Here is a 17,230-nt window from a genome sequence, read left to right as displayed (position 1 = left end):
CTAAAAAAAAAAAAATAATTAAAAAAAAATCCACATAAGATAGAAGGTCTCCTGTTTGGCCTCCATGTGTTTCTCAGAAGGTACTTGTTGCCTAATCTGAGCTAGGGAATCAAAATTTTGAAGGTGTCATTCATTATAAGTTTAAGACACTTGCTCCTGCTCAATACAATTAATGAAGATGAGAACGAGTCATTTAAACATTCACAAGGGTGAGATTCAGTTGTCTAAATGTAAGCATCTGCTTTCATCAGGTAATGGAAGCACATGTCTTCCCTAGTTCATATGGCATCCCCACTAATCCAGGATGTCCTAATGCATCTCAGTAGCATCTGTTCTATTTTTGGACAAGAAAGTCCTACTCTAGGTTTGTACCAAATTTAGGTTTGACACCTGCTTCAGACATCTACCTCTACACATAAGCGTATCTGTCTTAATCTATCCTTGAACAAGAGAAATGCTCAAAAATAATAATTAAAAAAATATCTTTTGTCATATTTTTATGTCAGGAAGAGACAGAATAGGCAGACTGCATTTACTTTTGAAAACCTAAATATTTAAATGTCATATTTAAATATATAAAGCCTTTCTATTAAACTATATGTGAACTTCACTAAATTAGCCCAAATCTTTGTGAAGAATATTGGAACAAAGGGAATCCAAGCAGGCAATGAAGTCTGACAGAAAGCACCCAAATACCATAGACAGATGATAGGACAAATGTTTTATTAATGTCTGCCACTTGTCACACAGTCACACAGACTGAGTCTATGTTCCTACCCAAGTTTTATCAATCTAGAGACTTACCTTGATGTTGTCTCACCTGAAAAACAAGAGGAATGATTCAGACACTTAAAGAAACAGAGGTACCCACCCTTCGTGCTTCTCCAATAGATCATTTCCCAGTATATGATCAGCACAGTATATGATCACCACAGTATTTCCCAGTATCTGATCACCACCATTTTTTGGACAAATGATAACCTCCCTCATCTTACAAGCCTTGCTTTCTGAGAGACAAGTATTCAGGCCACAGAGCCCAATTTATGTAAGAAAACAGAGTGCCTCAGAAAACATTCAGGATACCCTGGAGACATATGAGACAAGGAGGATTCAACAAATAAACTCCCTGGGTGTCAATTTGCATGGAAGTAGGGACCCATTTCTCAAGATAGGCAGGCTCTGAAATCCCAGAACAGGACATGATGAAGCTTACAGGTATGTTCCTATAAAACATACGATCTGTCTTTCTCCCTAATCTTTCGGTCACCTTCACAGATCCACACTTTCCCTGCTTCCAGTCCCATACTCTCACCTGCACTTCAGTCTCTAAATCCTCTTGATAAATAAAATTCTACTGACCCACCTTAAATACTATTACTACATTTACTGTCAACTCACAGTATATATTAGTTAAATAAATGCTATGGTAGTGAGCAGGTTGCACAACTACCACAAAGCTAAGGATACCCATCATAATAAAGGCATATAATAGTCAGACACAAAGTGTTGTATCTGAAAAATTAACTCAAGATAAAACTGTGCTGATCTGGAAGATTAGGAACGTTTCTTAGAAATTTGACAACAGGGTAATCTAATGCTTCGTAAGTGCCACAATCACCAGTGCATAGAAGACTGAACTGTCATATGAGTGAGGACTGAACAGTTTTACTTGTGGTCTTCCCTGAAGTTCTATATAGGGACATTCTAATGTGTCTAGATGTTCCTATTACAGGGAAGTCTGTCTCTTTCTACTTCTGGCTAATAAAAAAGACATGGTAGCAAAAGCAATCTTTTGTTCCATTTACTCTATAACAGGTGAGGTCTGCTTTGTTTTTAGTGACACTGTCGCCCCACGGAACAAGAATTAATGTGTATGAAAGTATTTTGAAACTACGTCATGTGTTCCAAAATTAAATTTCTACTCAATAAGATGCAGAAATATCATCACACAATAGAGTTCCTTATTCTCTGCAGTCTCTCTTTTCTTCTGCTTCTACTAAAGAACAGGTTCAAATTAATACAAGTAAAGGTCCCAAGTCACCTATTTCATGCAGTTACATCTTTCAGGAGAGAAACCTTTAAGCTAATTCAGTCTATGTGTGCGCAAGTAATTTGTGCAGTTTGCAAACATTAAGCATGCACTTATGTTGAGAGCTGTTTTTTTTTTTTGTTTGGTTTGTTGGTTGTTGTTTGTGGTTTTTGTTTGTTTGTTGTTTGTTTGTTTGTTTGTTTGTTTTTTAAACACAGATGTCATTTTTGCTTCCTATTAATTTTGTTAGGTGATGTGTTGTGGTAATGAATCAATGACTAAGACTCTCCAAAGGCTTGATCTTAACCTTTATGTGATCAATACAAAAATGCAGGTAGAATATTTCAACCTTGTATCTTACAACTCTATTGTTCAAATATCACTGATCTGCAAATGTTAAAGCTGCATTTAAGTTTATGTATTGGAATATGCAGAGAGAGAGAGAAGGGGCCTGGGAGGGGTGGAGAGTAGGCTTAAATGTGTGGTCTCTTTATTGCTCAGAGTGCCATGGCTCTTTTCTGGCCAACAGTCAAGGCTTGGCAAACTTGGATCTGGGACACAATAAAGTCTCCCGTATCTCCTTATCTCAACAGAATTTACCTCTATTTCAAAGACAAAGTAAAATACTTCATAAGGTAGCTTTGAGGATTATTTCCACTAACAGCTATAGGCTGCCTTATTTAAAATACTAAGGCTTCATTTATCTTAACACCATCATGACTGAGATGCTCCTTCTTATCTGAAACATCTGCCCAGCACTGGCATATATAAAATAGGATCTACAGGAGATCCCTGTTTTTATGAAGCAGCAGCTGGAGACCAGGTGAGATGTTCTACTACACATAAAATGACATTAGTCACCAAGAGCGTGAATTATTTCAAAAATCCAAATAGTCCATCCACTGACTGCCGGTTTCTAAATTCATAGTAGTTGAAAACCTGAAACCATTTTTTTTTCCCAATAAAAGGCACTAATTGTGACCACAGTTTTAAAAAATAGCATTTGAAGATATAATTGAACAACCAGACACTTCAGGCTTTTGTTAGCTGTCATTCATTGTTTTAGCTTATTTTATTTCAGTATGGCATACTCCTTATTTAAAGGAAGCCATGGATCATTAAACTATATAAAAATAAAGGAAAGATATAAGTGTTTCATACAGTGACAATAACAGCTTTGTTCTGTTTTGTTCCCACTGAAAATTTCCCATTTGTTCCTGAGCCAAGGTAGTATGTTTTGTTGTTGTGTTTTTTGTTTTTATTATTATTAATAAAATGGAAGAAGGTGAGTTTATATCTGCATTTCAAAGTATATTTTTTGTTGTTGTTGTTAGTAGGCCTGCCTAAAAACAAAATTCAACAAAACTTTTACAGCCCACTACATTAGTGGCTAGTTCACAATCTGTAATGAGGGGAGCATAACGGAATTTTCCTGAACTTAATAGAATTTTTCCTAATGATTGAATTATCATTTGTATTTCATGTTTTAAGAAATAATTTTGTTCTTTGTAGAGTGCTAAATGTCATCTTTCCTTTTGTCACAAAGTAAATTAAATAGCTCAAAGGAGCTTTGTGCAGAAGTGTTTGCTCCTTTATTCTGTCCCAGAATGTTGGGAATACAGATAGCCTCGTTTCTTTGTAACAGCAAGTGTAATAGCTTTGACAAGAACATAAGAAGGATAGTTGGGAGCAAAGACAAAATGCAAATAATATGGATAAGGGCCCGGTTAGAGAATAACGAGCACAAGTGTGAGCCATTATTACCATGTCAAGCTTTGCTGAAGTAACCTCAAACTTCAAGATATTTATTTGCAGACTAATTCATAAAAATCTGAAAAATATAATAAAATTGGGTTATTTGCTACTACTTTTCTAATATGATACACAAGCCATCTTCTTTCCTGCATTCATCGGAGATGAGTTCAAGATGCCTATCAGTAGAACTTACAAAATGAGTGTTTTTCCTAATTGGACAAGACAATAATAACTCATAATGTACAAATAAAATATCTTTATGAAACCATTGTTGTTTCTGCTTGTTCTCCTTTACAATGACATGACAAGAAGCACAAAAATCTATGAGAGCGAGCCATGTGAGCTGCATGATCCATAAATATGTAGGACTTCATTTAGGGACCATAGTTCACACTATTCAGAATTTACAAACCTCTTCTCAGCTGTCACCTCGTTTTGGAGGTGCCTAAGATGTCTAGCTAAGTTTTTGTCAGTTAGAATTTCTATTGCCAGGCTTCTAATGTCCTGAAAAATATTGTGTCCTTAGACCACAGTGGGACTAACATAGTCAAGATAAGCTATCTAGTGAGTGGTACTATCTGAAAATTTATGTTGGACCAAGAACAGAACTAGTTCCACATCCAGAGCTTCTGAATATTCTTCATGTGCATCATGTATGGTTATGATTTTAACACAGGTGCCTTAAACCTTCAGTCAACTAGGATACCAGGTTCTTAAGTAAATTTTCTCTCTTTTTAACCAAATGAGAGATTTAATCATGGGAGTTCCATATGACAGATGAATGCTCAACATCCCTCCTTCTTGGGAGGCTTTGTGTGAAGACTAATTGGATAGTTGTTTTTGTTTTTAATTCTAGTGTATCTGTGACAGCGAGTGCTGCTACAAGCAAAATAATTCCCGTGAAAACTGCTTTAAAACTGCAGTGTGAACTTCAGATCAGAATGACTCAGTAAAGTAGCTAGGTGATCCCCCACAGCCTTAGCTCAAACTTGGGCTTACAAGTGAGATCTTAAGTAAGATTCATGATAAGACATTTTGGCTTGCCTACAGTCAGTAATAAACAGGAATCTTGTGGAATGAGATTTGAAGGTATTCAAGTGACACTGCAATGCCTTAGCCATAACTGAAAATGTTATGAGAGTTATAAAAAGTTTTATGTTACTACTTCTTGCCGAGGCGATCGGCTCCAGGGCAGACGCGTTCTGCAGCAGAACGGGGGATCGGGCCAGGCAGGGCTAATTTTTCCGGCATCGAGCCTACTTGAGGGAGCCGCCAGGACCCGACAGCCCTTGTGAGGGAGGCTGATGAGGCATAGGCGGAGCCAGCAGCGCCCCCTCCCCAGCCGTTCAAAAGCTGCCCCTAGGGAGCGCAAGAGACCAGGAGCGCGGCAAACAGGGTCGGTAAATAGGGTGAGCAGGAAGGGCAGAGAGCTCTCCCCCGCCCATAAGAACACCTCCTGTAATGACAGCCTCCTGTTAGCTAGGCTGCTATGGTCTCCACCAGGCACAGTGCGCTCTCCAGAAAGTCGGTACACACCCAGACCGACTACCTGTTCAAAAATGCAGCAGTTCAGGTCACCAGATGTGGGGAGTGTCTGAGACTGTTGCTCCCATCGGTGAGAGGCAGAGAAACTGCATGCATGAGGTGTGAACAGGTGGATGACCTGGTCCGCATGGTGGCAGACCTCAAGGAGGAGGTGGAGAGGTTGAGGGATATCAGGGAGTGCGAGCGGGAGATAGACTGGTGGAGGAACTCCCTGCAGGGCCTCAAGGAGAGGTACCGGGGTGAGACACCCCAAATGGGGGTGGACTCCTTGTTGCCATCGGGCAGAGGGAGGGGACCTGGGAGTTGAGGAGGAATGGAGACAAGTCCCTGCTCAACATCACAGGTGATGCCCCCCCCTTCCAGCCCTGCCTTCCCAGGTGCCCTTACACAACAGGTTTGAGGCCCTGGAGATTGAGAGACCGGTAGCTGAGGAAGAGGTAGAAAGTGTAGCCAGGAGGATGCCTAGGGTGAGGAAGTCGACTCCACGCCTCAGGACTGCCTCCAGCAAGAAAGAAAGAAGGGTGATTGTTGTGGGAGACTCTCTTCTCAGGGGAACACAGGGCCCTATTTGTCGGCCTGACCCTACCCGTAGGGAAGTCTGCTGCTTCCCTGGGGCCAAGGTCAGGGATGGTGCCAGGAGGCTTCCCAACCTGGTTCGTCCCTCTGACTATTATCCTCTTTTAATAGCCCAGGCAGGCAGTGATGACACTGAAGAGAGAAGCCTCAAGGCTATCAAATGGGACTTTAGGGGACTGGGATGGTTAGTGGATGGAGCTGGAGTACAGGTGGTGTTTTCGTCTATCCCTACGGTGGCAGGGAGGAGTACTGAGAGGACACGGAAAGCCCACCTGATAAACACGTGGCTCAGAGGCTGGTGCCAGCATAGAAATCTTGTTTTTCTTGACTATGGGGCGCTTTACTCGGCACCCGGACTGATGGCCGCAGACGGGTCCCTATCTTTTAGGGGAAAATGGATCCGGGGCCAGGAGCTGGCGGGGCTCATTGAGGGGGCCTTAAACTAGGTAAGATGGGGGATGGGGCTGAAACAAGGCTTGTTGGAGTTGTGCCAGGGGGAACAATGGCAAGGCCAGGGAATAAGGCAGTGGCCCAGCTGAAGTGCATCTACACCAATGCACGCAGCATGGGTAACAAACAGGAGGAGCTGGAAGACATCGTGCAGCAGGCAGGCTATGACTTGATTGCCATCACAGAGATGTTGTGGGACCACTCTCATGCTGCAATGTCTGGCTATAAGCTCTTCAGAAGGGACAGGCAGCACAGAAGGGGTGGTGGTGTGGCTCTCTATATTAGAGAATCTTTCGATGTTGTAGAACTCGAGGCTGGGAATGACAAGGCTGATTCCCTTTGGGTTAGGATCGGTGGGAAGGCCAACAAGGCTAGCGTCCTGGTTGGGGTCTGTTATAGACTGCAGAACCAAGATGAGGAGATGGATGAGGAGTTCTACAGGCAGCTGACAGAAGTTGCGAAATCATCGGTGCTTGTTCTTGTGGGGGACTTCAACTTCCCTGACATATCCTGGAAGCACAACACAGCCCAAAGAAAGCAGTGTAGGAGGTTTCTGGAGAGCGTGGAAGATAGCTTCCTGACGCAGCTGGTTAGTGAGCCTACCAGGGGTGGTGCCCCGCTAGACCTTCTCTTCACAAACAGAGAAGGACTGGTGGGAGATGTGGTGGTCAGAAGCTGTCTTGGGCAGAGTGACTATGAAATGGTGGAGTTCTCTATTATTGGTGAGGCCAGGAAAGGGACCAGTAAAACCACTGTATTGGACATCCAGAGGGCTGACTTTGAGTTGCTCAGGACACTAGTTGGTAGAGTCCCTTGGGAGGCAGTTCTGAAGGGCAGAGGAGTCCAGGAAGGCTGGGCGCTCTTCAAGAGAGAAATCTTAATGGCGCAAGAACGGTCTGTCCCCACGTGTCCAAAGACAAGCTGGCATGGAAGAAGACCAGCCTGGATCAACAGAGAGTTGCAGCTTGAGCTTAGGAGAAAAAAGAGGGTTTATAATCTTTGGAAAAAAGGGTGGGCCACTGAGGACTATAAGGATGTTACAAGGATTTGCAGTGACAAAATTAGAAAGGCCAAAGCTCATCTCGAGCTCAATCTGGCTACTGCCATTAAAGACAATAAAAAATCTTTTTACAAATACATCAGCGCAAAATGGAGGACTAAGGAGAATCTCCATCCTTTACTGGATGCGGGGGGAAACCTTGTCACAAAAGATGAGGAAAAGGCGGAGGTGCTTAATGCCTTCTTTGCTTCAGTCTTTAGTGGCAAAACCAGTTGCTCTCTGGATACCCAGTACCCTGAACTGGTGGAAGGGGATGGGGGGCAGAATGTGGCCCTCACTGTCCACGAAGAAATGGTTGGCGACCTGCTACAGCACTTGGATGTGTGCAAGTCAATGGGGCTGGATGGAATCCATCCGAGGGTACTGAGAGAACTGGCAGAGGAGCTGGCCAAGCCGCTTTCCATCATTTATCAACAATCCTGGCTACCGGGGGAGGTCCCAGTCGACTGGCAGCTAGCAAACATGATGCCCATCTACAAGAAGGGCTGGAGGACAGACCCAGAGAACTATAGGCCTGTCAGTTTGACCTCAGTGCCAGGGAAGCTCATGGAGCAGATTATCTTGAGAGTCATCACGTGGCAGTTACAGGGCAAGCAGGCAATCAGGCCCAGTCAGCATGGGTTTATGAAAGGCAGATCCTGCTTGACGAACCTGATCTCCTATGACAAAGTGACGCGCTTGATGGATGAGGGAAAGGCTGTGGATGTGGTCTACCTTGACTTCAGCAAGGCTTTTGACACTGTTTCCCACAGCATTCTCCTCAAGAAACTGGCTGCTTGTGGCTTGGACTGGTGCACGCTTCATTGGGTTAGAAACTGGCTGGATAGCCGGGCCCAAAGAGTCGTGGTGAATGGAGTCAAATCCAGTTGGAGGCCGGTCACTAGTGGTGTTCCCCAGGGCTTGGTACTGGGGCCGGTCCTCTTTAATATCTTTATCGATGATCTGGATGAGGGCATTGAGTGCACCCTCAGTAAGTTCGCAGATGACTCCAAGTTAGGTGCGTGTGTCGACCTGCTCGAAGGTAGGAAGGCTCTGCAGGAGGATCTGGATAGGCTGGACCAATGAGCTGAGGTCAACTGCATGAAGTTCAGCAAGGCCAAGTGCTGGGTCCTGCACCTGGGGCACAATAACCCCAAGCAAAGCTACAGGCTGGTAGAGGAATGGTTGGAAAGCTGCCTGGCAGAGAAGGACCTGGGACTATTGGTTGATAGTCGGCTGAATATGAGCCAGCAGTGTGCTCAGGTGGCCGAGAAGGCCAACAGTACCCTGGCTTGTATCAGAAGCAGTGTGGCCAGCAGGTCTAGGGAAGTGACTGTCCCCCTGTACTCAGCTCTGGTGAGGCCGCACCTCAAGTACTGTGTTCAGTTTTTGGCCCCTTGCTACAAGAAGGACATCGAGGTGCTCGAGCGAGTCCAGAGAAGGGCAACAAAGCTGGTGAGGGGTCTGGAAAACAAGTCCTACGAGGAGCGGCTGAGGGAGCTGGGCTTGTTCAGCCTTGAGAAAAGGAGGCTCAGGGGCGACCTTATTGCTCTCTACAGGTACCTTAAAGGAGGCTGTAACGAGGTGGGGTTTGGTCTATTCTCCCACGTGCCTGGTGACAGTACAAGGGGGAATGGGCTTAAGTTGTGCCAGGGGAGTTTTAGGTTGGATGTTAGAAAGAACTTCTTTCCCGAAAGGGTTGTTAGACATTGGAACAGGCTGCCCAGGGAAGTGGTGGAGTCACTATCCCTGGAGGTCTTTAAAAGACGTTTAGATGTAGAGCTTAGGGATATGGTTTAGTGGGGATTTTTAGTGTTAGGTTAGAGGTTGGACTCAATGATCTTGAGGTCTCTTACAACCTAGAAATTCTGTGATTCTGTGATTCCTTATGGCCTTAAAGAAATCCAGTAAGATGACATTTCTCTAGAGATCTGCTATACCTATAGGGCCCTTCTCTATACTAAGTATTGGGTTTTTCTTCAGTCAAAGTTTGAACTTCCTCCTCAAAAGTGTATCCAAAACATTTTTAAATTTCAGTGACAAATTTCCATTGAATTCACTGTATGTGGGAGAGGACTTGAACAAGTCATAACATTGTGGTAGTTTTACCTTGCTGGGCAGCTGAGCTCCACCACAACTGCTCACTCACACCCCCTCCTAAAACGAAAAGGGGGGAAAATATGATGAAAAGGGCTCAAGGGCTGAGATAAGGACAGGAAGATCACTCAACAATTATTGTGACAGGCAAAACAGACTTAGCATAGGGAGATTAGAGAAATGTATTACCTATTACTAACAAGCTACAGAAGTGAGAAACAAAAAAATGAAAGACATCTTCCCCCCAACCACCCTCTTCCACTTCCTCCCCCTGAGTGGCACAGGGGAACAGGGGATGGGGCTGCAGTCAGACCCTAAGGTTTTGTCTCCGACACTTCTTCACAGTCACTCTCTGCCCCTACTCCACATGGGGTCCCTCCCACGGGATGCCGTCCTTCACAAAGTGATCCTGTGTGGGCTTCCCACAGGCAGCAGCTCTTCGAGAACTGCTCCCATTTTGGATTCATCTGTCAGGAGCTGACTGTTCCAGCATGAGTCCCCCACAGGCAGCAGCTTCCCCCAGACTCCTGCTGCTGCGTGGGCTCCTCTCCACGGGCTGCAGCTCCGGCCCGGGGCCTGCTCCTGCAGGGGCTCTCCATGGGCCGCAGCCTCCTCCAGGCCACATCGACCTGCTCCACTGGGGGCTCCTCCACGGGCTGCAGTGTAGAGATCTGCTCCATGTGGGACCCCTGGGCTGCAGGGGGACAGCCTGCTCCACCAGGGGCCTCTCCACAGGCTGCAGGGGAACTTCTGCTGCATGGCTGGAGCACTTCCTGTCCTCCTGCTGCGCTGCACTTGGGGGCTGCAGGGCTGGTTCTCCCTCCTCAGACTCCCAGTTGCAGTTGAGCAGCAGTTTGGTGGGGTTTTGTTTGTTTGTTTGTTTGTTTTGTTTTGTTTTGTTTTCCCTTTCTTAAATCTGCTCTCACAGAGGTATAAACAACATCACTTGTTTGGCTTGGCTCTGGGCAGCGGCAGGTCTCTGGAGCCCGCTGAAACTGGCCCTTATCTAACATGGGGCAGCTTCTGGATTCTTCTCACAGAGGCCACCCCCACAACCCCCCACTGTTAAAACCTTGCCATGAAAAGACAGTACAACCATCCAGAACATTGCAATTATTTAGACATCTGAATAACGCTGAAATCAATAGGAGTCAGTTGTAGTGTGGCAGAACCACCTATTAACAGTGATAAGAATGCCAGAAACCTTCACCCAGGCGATTTGAGTACTAGGGCTATATAAATATGTCCGCATACCTTATTTTTTCCTAAGCTATTAAACAATCAAACAGGAAGCAACCTTTACACAGCTTTTCCATTTCACGTACTCAGTTCTGTCCAGAAAACAAAAAGGAAAGGAAAGGAAAGGAAAGGAAAGGAAAGGAAAGGAAAGGAAAGGAAAGGAAAGGAAAGGAAAGGAAAGGAAAGGAAAGGAAAGGAAAGGAAAGGAAAGGAAAGGAAAGGAAAGGAAAGGAAAGGAAAGGAAAGGAAAGGAAAGGAAAGGAAAGGAAAGGAAAGGAAAGGAAAGGAAAGGAAAGGAAAGGAAAGGAAAGGAAAGGAAAGGAAAGGAAAGAAAAAAGAAAAAGGTCTCTTTACCGTTCTTGTTGTATTATCTCATGGTAGCGATTCCACATGACGGCTGGACTGGAACCTATCACAATAAATAAGTGCAATGGCCAGGACTTCTTTTCACTTCAACCTAACTCACAGTTCTGATGCCAGTCTGCCAGTCTCCCTGGCCAGTCCCAGGGCTTAATGTAGCTGCAAAATTTGCATAGGCAGCAATTTCGCTAAGGAGGAAAGCAAAAAGAAGCAAACAGTGTTTTGTCTAAAATAAGAGCACAGGCCACATTATAGCAGCACCAAAACCTACATTTCTGATAACATTGTCAGCACAGAAACAAATAATCATTCTGGGAGATATGACTTAATTTTCTTTCCTAACCAGCTTCAAAGGCAGGGAGAATAGCTTGGATATCTTCTCCCTCCTTATCTCTCATGACAGAAAGCTTTACAGGCATCTATGCTGTGCCTACTATCCCACAGACTTTGTCAGCATTGGTGAGACAGCGGAGGTGGAAGGTACACAGCTGAGTGTTGACAGCTCTGCTTGGCTGTGTTATTTTTCTTCATTTGTAATACCTGAGATGTCGCACTGATAAAACTTTCTTTTCACAGGACTCCTCTGTTTCCTGAGTTATACTGACTGCCCTTCAAAATCACGGCCTGAAGGAAAATTAGAAGTGTGCACTGGGCCTATTTTAAACATAACTATACCAGAAAGATGCCTCATGAAAACATCCTGTATGGTATCACACTGCAAAAAAAACGGGCCATCCTGCTCTAGATATAAACTCAGTGAAGCCTGGCTACATTTCAAGACTATAGAATTATGTTATTGCCCTCCTTTATGGTAAATCCTAGTTACTACAATCATGGCTCAGTGAGGTATTCCACATTCTGTGATCCAAATGCTCAGAACCAATACTGTTTTATATTAAATTGTAATCTAAATTATAACTGCTTCAGAGATTGCTTCAGATTCTGATTACAGGTTGCACTACCAAAAATCAGTGATACAGGTGTTAAATTATCATGATAATGGTCTCCTGGTGCACAGAAACAGCCCAGAGTATATTTCAGCTACTGCTGTATTTCCATAACACTCCAGAAGATCCTTTAGAATCAAAGTGTGCAAATTTTTCCTGTTTCCAGAAGCACAGACAGCTGGTGACCTCCTCTCTCCCTGTGTTATTATACAGTGTGCTAACCTTAGTGAGAATTACAAATAATTATCATAATAATTATATTTATTACAGCAATGCAGATCTGCTTTGGAACTCATCAGGTAATATGAGTTACATTCAAAAATAAAGATTTGGGAATAAGCCAACAGAAGAAAAAAAAATGTGTGAATGCCTTTTAATCAAAGTTTATACAGCTGCATTGAATATCTACTTCCGAACTAGTCACACTTGGGTTTTATATACATGTATATATCAACAGGATAAAAAGTTGATTTACTGAGAACTGCTTTCCTGACCTATTTTAGACAATTACTGTGAGATGAATTAAATCCAGGAGTTTCTATTTCCTTCTAGTGACTACAAATGAAGTTGAAGGTGACAGTTCTGGATGCAGACATGTTCATTGGGCCAGATGAATCTCATCCAAACTGTCATCCTACCAGTACTTGTCTGTTGTAGGCACCGCTGCAGGGTCAATTCAGTGCAGGAGTAGGGAAAACAAACAAACAAACAAACAAACAAACAACAAAAAAACCACAACCATAGTTATGATGTGCAGTGATGTGTAAAACACCACAAAATCAAGAGTATTTATTCTGCACTGGAAGGTTTTAGTGGGAAGTGAAGGAGAGAGGTGAAGGCTTTTAGACTGATAAATCCATGTTAGTTAGCCTGCTCCATGGTGTTTCGGCTGGAGTGATTTAAACACTTGAATGAGCACCACCGGCTCTACAGAGCATTGCCATCACCAGTTCAGATGTGTCCTAAGACAGCTGTGCTTTATCTACACTGATAAGTTAAATGTCTCTGAGTGTATTTTCTGGCACTGAGGCAAAATGTCATGGGACCACTCTGTTTTTTTTAATCTATTATCCATACTATTGTGGTATTGCTTTCTAAACAGACTGGCCCCATGCAAACAGCCTGTAATCCTTGGCCCACTCTAATTCTCCATCATGGTGAAAATACAGGGGACAGTGTCAACTGATCAAAATCATTCCGGACACCTTCTGTCAACCTGATACTAGTAACCTGATATTACCCCAACATGAGAGTTGGAGTCTTGAGGGCATTGACAGGCCTCACTGCCCCTGCTCACAGCACAAGACCTCATTTCAGCTCCTAGGTCTATCAGCCCCTGCCCCAGTGAGGCTGCAGCAGAGCCAGCACTGCAGCTCCTCAGCACCCTTCCTGATCATCAGCTCCACCAAGACAGACCCACATCCCGGCCAGTCCTCAGCCTGTCTCCATCCCCAGGGAGGTACCCAATGCCTGGGCCTGGGGCTGCACTGGTGCCCCTGGCTGCACTGTTCCTGGCTGGGGCACTGGGACAGGTTCTGTCCGTCAGGCCCTGCCCTCACAGCCCCTACATTCTGCAGAAGACGGACATAAAATTGTTGCTGTCTGCAGAAGTGTTTATCTAGTTTAAGCTTATTTTCACTGAGGTCATTTCAGTCTATTGAAATAGCTCATAATACATAAAGCAAAACAGACTCAACAAGGGAACGAAAGAAGATTAGGCAGAAAGAAAAGAAAAGGATTACTTAAAGAGGATGTTCTGTGGTGAGGAGGAAGCTTTGAATGTAGTAAACTGTGAGGTTTGATTTGCAACTCAGCACACACCACTCATGTATCACACATGTAGATGTAAAGATATTATTAGTAGCATTAGCCTACTGGCCATTAATACTTTCTGACCTCACAGGACACTCAGCACTAGAATTTCTAATTCAGTTCTTTTTAGAATAATAACTAAAGTAATTGAAACTTTAATTAAAGAACATCAATGTACATCTTTCCTTCTAATAGGCAGCACCTGCAACACATGAAAATGATTTGTTAGGATTGCTAGATTTTTCTAATGTTACACAGGCAACTAAGTGCACCCATATGCCCATTTGATATGTCTCCTGATGAACAAATACACAGTGTTTGCAAGATGATTCGTTCATGAAAAAGGAAGGAAAATGACTCAACCCTTGGAAAAAAAAAAAAAAAAAATTATGGTTTATGATATTCAATAGTGCATTATAAACATTTGTTAATGATCTCAGAAGAGATCTACACCAGTGTTGGACACGATAATTAAGATTGCAAATTGAATGGTTTTGGTCATCAAAATATTTAACATGAAACCATTTGGTAAAAAATACTTCAATGACATATCAGGATAATACTTTATCTTGAGCTAAATGCCATAAATTCCCTTCTTCCATTTCTATGAGCTATGCCACAGAATGCTAAATTATTGCAGATAGTTTTTCATACCTGCAGAAACAAAATACAGTATTCACCATTCTTATTCTGTTAGGAAGAAAACTGTTGGGTTTATTCCAGGTTTCTAGATCTATATCTACCTAGCGACATAAAATACACTTTTTGGAAACAACTGTTATAGTATATTTCCTCAGATTGCATACAATGTAGGGGCCTGGTTACTGTTAAGTTTAATTCACATTTGTAAGACTTTGAAAGCAGAGAAACTCCCATGACAGAGAAGACAAATGGGAACAATAGCATGTTGCAACTTACACAGCATCTACCATCCAATGCACCTAAGGGCCATTAAAAACCATAATTAAACCTTCTGAAAAGTTCCTATGAAGTAAATAGTTTTATTATTCCTGTTTTACAAATAAACAAACTGAGGCACAAAAAAAATAGCAATTAATTTGCTTAATGCCATGGACAAATTAGTGCAACAAATCAATACAGACTTCTAGTTTGAATTCATGAGTTAGAATCCTATTTCAATACTTTCACCAATAAATCCTACATGATTTCTTTCATTAAATTGGATTTTGCATTATTATTATTGTTGTTGTTGTTGCTGATTTTGTTTTTGTTATTAGAGGGAAAGGAAAGTTTTCTCAATTAGAAATGCAAAATTCTCCAGAGGACTAATAACAATAAAATAGAAGTTTAGAAACAGGACCGAGAGCCCTGAAGCTATTTCCAATGAAAAATTCCAGCGTACTGCTTGTTCCATCCTGTAATAAATTACCAGCATGACACACTGTGATAAGAGCCAGAGTTTATAACCTAATTTCCATTTTTCAAAATATTTTTGTAGGTCATCCAGCAAATGGTTGAAAGCTAAGTTAACAATTCTTATAGGTCAGTACAGTTCAGCAAGGAGAGAAAAAGATAGAAATGGAACAAGAAAAACATTTTCAGTCTCTGATTTCTCACCTTCAGGGAAGGAGGATGGTGGCCAGAAGCACTTCTGAGAGAAGAGGTGATCTGGTACACAATGTTCTGTGAACCTAGGTTTGTAGTGAATAGGAAAGATTAGAAACTGATCCTCTAGATCAGCTGTGACTCAGGTATCTACAACAACCCTGCAGTCTGCTGCTTTGTGGAATCAGTTAGTTCACTCTTCCAAGGACAGACATTGGACTTTGGTTGAAATGTTAGATTAAGTCCTGCTTTAAATTTTTGTGGAAAGCACAAGCAGACATAATGCAAGCAGGCACAGTACAAGCTCCCAGCCTGCCAATGTGGTTCATTACAGATTTCCAAGACCCTTTCTGTTCCAGCTGTTCTCTTCAGAATAGATTGCCAGACATCCTTAATTGCAGCAAAGGAAAATAAAATTTTAAGTGCCAAATTTTTACATGGTTTCTTTCTGGTGACCTTTAGATGCTCCTCCCTCAAAGTCTTAGCAGTGATGTTCATCAAACCATTACCTGTAATCACATGGAGATCTACTGTTTGTAGCAACTGTTCTAAGCTTATAGTTGAAATACAGACAATGGTGCACCTTTTCTTTGCAAAATCTTCTGCTATTTCAGAGTACAAGCTACGCATAGCAAAACCACTGTCAATCACAATAAGGTAAAAGAAATATTAGAACACACAATGTATTAAAATTCTGAGAAGACTAATAACCTAAACTGTCTGCAGGAAATAAATAAATAAATAACTTACAATAAGAGAATGTTGTGACCAAAAACCTGGTGAGGTTATTGGTTATTTTCTGGCATGACTTGTCAAAAAAATTCATCTGAGTGCAAGAAAGCAGCAATTATCAAAGTATAAAGATTTCAATCATTAAACAACAAAGTCAGTGTGACTTTTTCCTTAATGCATCAGTCAGAATTATGTCTGATTTTGTAAAATGAAGATGTACCTTCAGCATTTTTTTCATTGATACATATGATGAGTGCTCCACTTTGAACCTCTTTCGTTTGGTACTTAACAAGCAGAGATACTAGTTTTTCCTTATGACTTCATTGGTGTACACCAGCTAAGAAAGTAATTGGATACTTTTTTTGTGTGTGTGTATGATTGATCCATTCTCCTTTGACATTCATCTAAGGTTATTTACTTCATTTTCCCCATTCTCTTCCTAATAAATATTTTTAGAACAGTCATGGTTGAACTACTAATGCTTATTCCTTTACTTCTGACCCATTTCTTTTATTAATATGTTGGACTGATTTTTTTTTTTTTTTTTTTTTTTTTTTAATAGGGTCCTAGATAAGGGTGATCTTATTTTATTTTTATACTTTTAGTAGTTTATTATAGTGAAAAGCTTTTTTATATTCCTATATGAGGATTCACATATCACTGTATCTTAACTTGCTACATGTATGAATTAAAAATTACCTCATACTGCATGGTATACATATGAAGAATCTTTATGTAGAAGTCTTTTTTAGAAGTTCTCGTGAATGTACTTCTGTTTTGGATATTTATCAATCAGTTTACACAGTTTTTCTGTATTTGAAAATGTTAATATTGCATGGTTTCTGGCTCACCATCTCCCAGAATAGTATGTTATGTGTCAAATAGTCTGCAAGAATAATATAGGAATTTACTAAAAATGTCAACAAATAGTGCCTAGATCCAATACTACTGTATTCCTAGGGTCATGAATGTCAGAGCTAGAACACAAAGAGTCTTCTGTTCTGTGAAGGAAACACTTTTAAGTATATCTGTGTGGGTTTTGTTTTATTTTATATATATTTTTAATAAATTAAGAGAAACAAA

Source organism: Aythya marila (genome assembly GCF_965140915.1).
Source record: "Aythya marila genome assembly, chromosome: 1".
NCBI classification, from domain to species: domain Eukaryota; kingdom Metazoa; phylum Chordata; class Aves; order Anseriformes; family Anatidae; genus Aythya; species Aythya marila.
The sequence above is the reverse complement of the archived record's forward strand: the minus strand, read 5'-3'. Positions refer to the sequence as shown.